This window comes from Megalops cyprinoides, chromosome 3, assembly GCF_013368585.1.
Source record: "Megalops cyprinoides isolate fMegCyp1 chromosome 3, fMegCyp1.pri, whole genome shotgun sequence".
Lineage (NCBI taxonomy): Eukaryota > Metazoa > Chordata > Actinopteri > Elopiformes > Megalopidae > Megalops > Megalops cyprinoides.
The window spans coordinates 2,018,245-2,026,514 of record NC_050585.1 but is presented as its reverse complement, the minus strand read 5'-3'; the positions used below and the strand labels follow the sequence as shown (position 1 = coordinate 2,026,514).

Genomic DNA, 8,270 nt, shown 5'->3' with positions numbered 1-8,270 from the left:
AGTTGCAACTGACATTAACCTGCTAGCTAGATAATACCGCTACCTAGCTATCACTAGCTAACTTAATGAAAGAACTAGCATCCATCTTCATCTGTTCAAATCAGTTGAAACTAACGTTAGCTAGCTAGTTGGCAGTTAAGTCCAATGATCAAGTGTAAAATATATATATAATAGGGATGGCACCAATTCGCATCAGTGCACCAGCATAAAAGTTCACCATGCGATTGCCCCGATTAAAAAATTGTGCACCAGATAGTTTGGGATGAACTCGGTATGCATCGTTTCTAACAGCTTTGCATCGGTAAAATCCGATTTATTTATTTATAATTATTAGTAGAGGTCCTACGCCTTTATTATTTAGAAATCTGACCAATAATTATATATTTAGATTGATTCCTCCTCTCCAAACAGTTTCTCAAGCGCGCTCTCTCATCTCCACTCAGTGGCCAATTCTCGTCAAGTCCCTCGACCAAGTCTTACGCGAGTTGGAGGCGTATCCGGGTTAGTCACAGATTATCATAGAGGAGGAAGAGCTACACGTTCCACCAAATCAAATGTTTAGCGACACTTCGGATTTTTCAAGAGAGACGGACAATGAATGAGATTCTTACAGAGTTGCAATACTAGAGAAACAAATATGTGAAGTAAAAATGGCACTTTTTGGTTAATTTGTGATTTGCTGTCTGCTTAAGAAGCACCAAAGAAATAAAATCAAACTGTCTGTGCCATATTGAATTGCATAGCATCATATTCTTTTGTGTTGAATCATAGCATGATATTCTATTGTGTTGAATCAAATTGTGTCAAATCGCACTGCATCGCAATAGGGGTGAATCATATCGTATCGCATTGGTAGTTGCTTCATATGTACTGTATCTTTAATGTAGGCTATCGGACCATTGGCAATGCATCGAGATGTGTATCGCATCAGCCTCAGTGATGGAGATGCACATCCCTAATATATATGCACTATATAGTGAATAGGGAGCAATTTCGGACACAGCGAAGAACTGCAGAACAAGCGCTCATATTGCACTTTAATTTAACGATTGAGTATTGAATATTTTATTTCAAGATTTTATTTAAACATTGGATATCTTGAATGCTGTTTTCATTTAAGACCATGGGCAAAGGTTCCTTGCTTTAAGTGTTCTTTAAGTTCTTTAAGTAATAAAGGGAAAACAAAGTTACATTTGTCTCCTTTTTTTTTGCTGATCCGAAAAATGATCTGATACGTGACTCAAAACCATGAAACGATCCAAACCATAAGTTTTATGATCCGTTGCACCCCTAGTTTTGCTGCATATTTTGCAGATAACCGTTGTTTGTTCAACATCTTCCTTGCGATACCAGGGCTCCAGACTAACTTTTCCACTGGTAGCACTGATGCTACCAACTTTCTCAGTTGGTCGCACCCTTTTTTTTGGTACAGCATGGTATTAATCAATGATCTTGCATGCTGATGAATAGTTGTCTTAATTTGCATACACTAGTTTTGCATCGATGTAAAGATTGACAGTGACTTGAGACTTGGTATTTGCAAATTAAAGTTTCCCTCGTACCGCAACCACAGGTACTGTGTTAGCCATTGTGGTTGAAAGTAGTACTTTTTCTTCTTCACTGACTCAGTCGATCTCTCCCTGCCTGTGCCTGCACTCCTTCTGCAGCCTGCACTCTCATCATCAGTTGTGTCTGAGTCGGGAACTTTCGTTGGCTCTCCCACTCCACCAGCCTCCTCCTCTTTCTCCTCATTTTGTTTTTTAACCCTTTTGTGCATATGGTCACACCGGTGTGATTAGCTGTTTAGCGCATATGCTAAAACCGGTGCAATAAGAACACGAGATTGGAAAAATTCTAGCTAATTCTAGCTTTGAGGAAACACCGATTTAACATAAAAAAATATAGCAAATGCAGCGGTGAAAACTACGAGAAGCTTAATAATGCTAATGCTCGTAACATACATCCTGTGGATGCGCTGGGATGCATCCTCAGTGTTTCGGGTCTTTCAAAACATCATACACCCTCACCCAGGCGACCCAGCCAGGGGTGATCAGTCCCTGGCTTGCACCCCAGCAGCAGTTGACCATGGGGTCTCCCTCTTCAGCCAGAGCCATCTTGTGGCTCTCTCTGTGGCATCGGTAATAGCTTTGATGGCCCTCTTCTTTACCAGCCCCACTATGCCCAGTATTGAGAGGACTCTGCAAAGGGATTGGCCTGCGAAGCCCCGACTTCCCACCTCGATGGGCTCACAGTGGGTTTTCCAGCCCTGCTTCCTGTACTGCTCTGTCAACTCCTGGTACTTGGCACGTTTCCGCTCTTGGGCTTCCATGTGCTTCTCCCAGGGTACAGTAAGCTTTACCCTGATCACCTGTTTGGTGGAATCTGAAAAGATGACCATGTCTGGACGGAGGGTTGTTGAAGCAATGTGATCTGGAAACCGCAACTGCTTGCCAAGATCCACTCTTAGCTGCCAGTCAGCTGCTGAGGCGAGGAGGCTGGTTGGTGATCTGGGCTGTGAGGTGCTTTTCTCTCCAGCCTTAACAAAAGTGATGGTCTTCCTTGGGTGGTGGTGTTTGTTGGTGGTCAAGGCTGAAGCTACTGCCTCTGTGACTGCTCTCAGCGCTTGATCATGCCGCCAGCGGTAGCGGCCTTCTGCCAGGGCCTTTGGGCAACTACTCAGAATGTGCTCGAGAGGTCCTCTACCAGCACAGAGGGCACAGGAAGGTGATTCGCTTTTACCTCAGACGTGGAGTTTCATTGGACTTGGTAGGCCATCATATACAGCCTGGATCAGGAATCTGACTCGATAATAGTCTGTCTGCAGGATGTTATCCCAGGTGATCTTCCGCTGCTCTGCAGATTCCCACCTCATCCATGCTCCCTGCTGTTATAAACCCACCATCCTGCTTGCTCTTTCTTCTTCCATGCCGGCTCGAACTTCCTCCTGGACTAGAAGGCGCCTCTCTTTGTTCTTGACTTTGCGGATCTGCATCCTGGTGAGGGAACCCAGCCCTGCTTGGCCTCTAGCCGCATTCCCCACAAGCTCTCTCTGCCTCAGCCGAGAATCTGCAACCTTGAGCGCCTCGGATGCTCTCCACTTCCTGCTCGTCCTGATCTTGATTCCTGCGCCCGCCACTCTGGGGTCCCTCGAGTTTCTGTACATTGGTGCCTCCCTTATCCGAGACACCATAAACTCCTCTTTCAGACTACTGAAGGGGAGCTGCAGGATGTTACTGCTGCTGTACAGAGTCATGCTGCTGACGCTGCGGGGGAGACCTGGCCACCTGCAAAGGAAGCTGCTAATCCTCCTCTTCATGACATCGGGACCTCGTATATCAGCATCGGCCATAGGACCCTGGGCAAGATGGCATGCTGATAAACCCAGGCCTTGAACCCTCCTGGGTGGCTTGACTTATCAGTCTTAGCGAGCCACGCTTTGAGGTCTTTGATGGTCTTTTGGACAGAAGTGGAGTCCTTGAGGCTGGCGTCAAAGAACTTTCCCAAACTTTTCATCAGCTTCTCAGTGATAGATGGGATGGTGCCTTCAGAAAGTGAGAAGCGGAACGTGTCCACTACTCTCCCCTTGTTTAACACCACTGACCTAGACTTGCTGGGCTTGAAGGTCATCCTAGCCCATGAATGAGCTTCTCTAAGCCTTGGAGAATCCACTTGGTGCCTGGCACTGAAGATGTTGTGATGGTGAGATCATCCATGAAGGCCCAAATCGGAGGTTGTCTCATGCCCGAGTTAGTCTTCGGGCCTCTGCAGTCCACCTCAGCTGACTTAGCTATCATGTTCATGGCCAAGGCAAAAAGGGTAGCAGACATGGTGCAGCCTGTTATTATCCCCTTTTCTAACCGATGCCAGCTGGATGTTACTGACCCAAATGTGACTCTTAGCCTGAAATCATTGTAATAATCCAGGATAAGATTCTTGATGTTAATGGGCACATGGTGTCGTTGCAGGGCAATTCCAACCAAATTATGTGGCATTGACCTGTAGGCATTGGTCAGGTCCAACAACACAACAGTGAGATCTCCCCTTGATTCTCGGGCTTCTCTGTGTTCCAGACTGCCAGGTACTCTGGAAACCACTCCTTTTTTCACTGATGTGTCGACATAACCGTTTAGGAGGAGAAACCACATTAGCCGCCGAGACAAGATGCTAAAGAAGATCTTGCCTTCCACGCTAAGCAGTGAGATGCTACGGAACTGATCGATGTCCTATGAGTTCTCCTACTTAGGGATCCAAACTCCCTCGGCACACCTCCACTTTTCAGTGACTTTCCCTCTTCGCCAGATCACTCTTAAGATCTTTCAAAAGAGCCGGAGAATTCCTGGGCATCTCTTGTAGACGATGTATAGCACACCGCTGGGTCCTGGAGCTGAGGCTGATCTAGCTCCATTCACAACATAACATAACAAACCATATAACGTAACGTGTGCTACATAGCATAAAATAAGTTATGTGCGAAAGGGTTAAAATAATCAGCTATAGATCGCTTCATCTTTGGAACACGGTAACAACTAAATGGATTGTTTCACGCATCTCATTATCAGTGTGCGTGTACAGGCGGGGAGAGTGCAGGTAGGGAGAGACCGACTGAGCCAGTGAAGAAGGAAAATTACTTTCAACCACAATGGCTAACGCAGTACCCGTGCCAGAGGGGTACCAAAACAACCTAATGATCATCATGTACTCACACAAATGCGACCACGTGAAATTTTAACTCGCACGCTCTCAAAAAATGGTCGCAGTCTGGAGCTCTGTATACCCAAACCACTGCAAGACGACGGATCCAGTGCTGTTTCTTTTCGGAACCAATTTGTCCATCTCCATCATCTATTATCGTTTCCGAACTCAGCACGTATGAACTCGCTTTGGCATTTCATTTCTTTCGCTCTCTCCAGGCTCTTTCCCTGTTCCCTCCAGATACAAAAACACACGTCTCACCCATATACGTCACACACACTCGCCCAGGAGAGTGGTCTGGATGGGCGGGTGAGTGTGTGTGACATATGTATGTGAGATTTTTTCTTTTTGTGTCTGTGAGAGGGAGAGAGTAGTGATGGGAATAACGGCTCTTTGAAGGGAGCCGGATCTTATGGCTCTGTTCCGTTCCGAGAACCGTTCAAAAGAATGGCTTCATCTTTCTTTTTTCATTTCTACGGGGGTATATGATCGGGTAAGATTTGGATCAGAAATTACTTGTACATAACCGCCATGAAACAATGGGCGGGATCTCTCTCTCTCACTCTCTCAGCAGGGATCGAACCAGTAACCTTTTGGTTACAAGTCCTGCTCCTTAACTGCTATGCTACACTAAGTGGATTTAGGGCAGGCAGTGAAATTTTGGCGTAACTATAAAATGAAGGGCTCTCAACTACGACTTGCATCTCTTCGTTGATCCCAAAGAGCCGTTCAAAAGACTCAGATCGGCCGCGAACATCTCACTAGGAGAGAGCCATTGGAGAGAGTGAGAGAAGTGAAACGCTAAAGCGAGTCTCATGCCAGCGGCTTAAAAAAAATTATGTGACAATTTGTACTCAATGTTCGCGATATAGTCATTTACTACAGCCCACGTAGAACAAGCCGCAAATACATTGAGTATATTTAATATATCGCCCACCCCTAGTTAGCTAGTTGGCTAGCTATATGGGTTGATGACTAACGTTTCTTAGCTGGCAAAGTAGTGGAAAGAGGAAAAACAGATCTTCACTTACGGCTGTCAAGTCGGCCAACCAGTCCCTCTTCACACTTCTTTTTTCTACCAAAGTTGGTTTAAAAAAAAAATGAGCTAGCGTGCTAGCTAACGTTAACTCCCTCTTACAATGTAATCCAATGTCTTGGTACTGTTTCCCAGAATGAAGCTGAAAATGTATCCACACACACCGGTTGTTGTATATCGTGATTGTCACATTGAATTTTGCTGTAAACTTTTCACTATAGGCTATAAGGATGAGCAGCAATGCTTAGGGCTTTCCATGGTTTGTATCTTCGTTTACAGTTAGCCAACCTCCCAACTCCTCAAAACTAATTTGAACTGCGGCTTGGGCTTGGAAACGCCTCGTCACGTTCAAGATCCTTGCGAGCGTCTTGCAATGTATCGAGTATCGATATGTACTCAGGGAATTCAGGTTTACATTTTTGTCAGTGCTCCGCCTCCTTAGCTGTCGTGTTTTTGTTTTCCTTGCCCATGTGCTTTTGTTTTCCTTGTGTTTTAGTCCTGCCCCGCTCCCTGCTCGGTCTCCGCCCGCCTGATTGCCTGCACACCTGCTTCCCATCCCCTCCTCAGCCCTGCCCTATATCTTCCCTGCTTTTCCCTGTCCTGTTGTTAGTTCGTCACAGTGTGTTTCTCCTGTTTCGTCCCCGCCGTTTGCTTTTTGCTTCTGTCTGTGTGTTCCTCGTTTTCGACCCTGCTCGTACCCTGACCTCATTTTTGCCTGCCGCCTTGCCACGTTCGCCTGATTGCCTGCCTGTCCGGTTCCCGACCCTGCCTGCTCCGGTTTCTGATCCTCGTTCTGTCCACGGACTGCCTTCCGGTTTTCGACCCTGCCCATATCTGATTAGCGATCTGCCTGACGATTTCATTTAAGACGCGTGGAACCCGAAGCTCCCGTGGTCCGCGCCTGAGTCCCTGCCTGAGCCTTGACAATTTTTTTATGATTGCTTAAGCTCATTTTGTCAAAACACTACACACAATTTACATAACCACACACACAAGTAGCAAACCACCTCAGATCTTTTGCAAAATGAAACACTTCATTCAAAACTATATAATAATTTATAAAAACCCAATTTTGTCACCGTATGGCACACACATGGTTCATAAGATCTGATTCTGTTTGAACCAGTTACACACTGCTGTGCTCAATCTAAAACACTTTTAACATTTCTACTTTTCAAATGATATAGTCTGGGTTTGATTTTTTTCAGATATTGTTAGAGTAAAGTACATGAATATATTGACCAAACACAACACACAAGACCAGTACTGCACACTGATGAAAATATTTATTTCTCTCCACATTGTAAAATCAGTCAATACATCCATGCATTTCCAAAGCTTGCAGGTTGAAAATCAGAACAGAATATATTCTAAGTACTTAAACACAGCAAAAACATTTGTGGAGACAAAAAAAAGAAAGCATGAATTTAAAAAAAAACCCTCATCTCTTCACCTAGCTGGATCTGGCCATAGCACTTCATCCACATCACAGGCTATATCCTCTCTCGCAAGACAGCGAGGGAAGAATCTTCTTGAATGGCGAATCCATCCTTGCACAAACCCTGCATCAATTTGGTCGCAGGTCTCCTCCATGGTTTGAATAAGGGGTAACTTGACATAGGCTGGAGATCATAAACCTTCCACCGCCATGTTGAAAAAAACTCCTCAGTGGGGTTAAGGAAGGCAGAGTATGGTGGGAGGTATTGGAGTGAAAATTGTGAATGCTGATGAAACCAGTTTTGGACCAGAGCAGATCGGTGGAAAGGTACATTGTCCCCGATGACAAGGTAGCTCACCTGCTCTACATCCATTTGGTCTTCTACTATGACGATGTGTAGTCTGTCTAAAAATGTGAGTATGTGGGCCATGTTGTAAGGACCTAAGTTGGCATGGCGGTGGAGGACCCCATTCTTTGTGATTGCAGTGCACATTGCGATGTTACCACCATGTTGGCCAGAGACATTCAAAATAGCTCTGTGGCCAATGATGTTTCTCCCTCTTCTTCTTGCTTTTGTCAAGTTAAACCCAGCCTCATCTATGAAGATAAATTCATGTGGGATTGCATCAGCATCCATTTGCAAAATCTCTGAAAAAAAGACAACATTGTGTAGTTCAATATAGGCCTACTATAAATGTAAAAAGGTTCTGTGTGCTGTGCACAATACTGAAGTGTACATTACTTACCTCCACATATTCATGCCACAGCTCTTACTCTCTCAGAATTCCTTTCAAATGGCACTCGGTACAGTTGTTTCATCTGTATGTGATGTTTTTTAAGGATTCGCCCCAGTGTTGATAGAGAGACCTTATGGACATTATTGAAAACTGTGTGGTCATTGAGGATGTTTGAATTTCTCTGAGGCGTATCTCATTATTGGCCAAAACCATGTTTACGATAGCTCTCTCTTGTTCCTCTGAGAATATGGGGCCCCTTCCTCCTTGACGTTCCCGACCCTCAATCCTATGTAGACCAATCAAAATACATGTAAAATGTCACAGGACAGCGTACAAGGCATTATTTCAAACATGGAATGCAGTGAAT

The 8,270-nt window shown here is 45.0% G+C and overlaps 1 pseudogene; it reads right to left on the bottom strand.

Moving 5' to 3' along the window:
- Positions 1–2,013: 2,013 nt before the first annotated feature.
- Positions 2,014–7,321, bottom strand: LOC118774069 (annotated as a pseudogene).
- Positions 7,322–8,270: the final 949 nt, after the last annotated feature.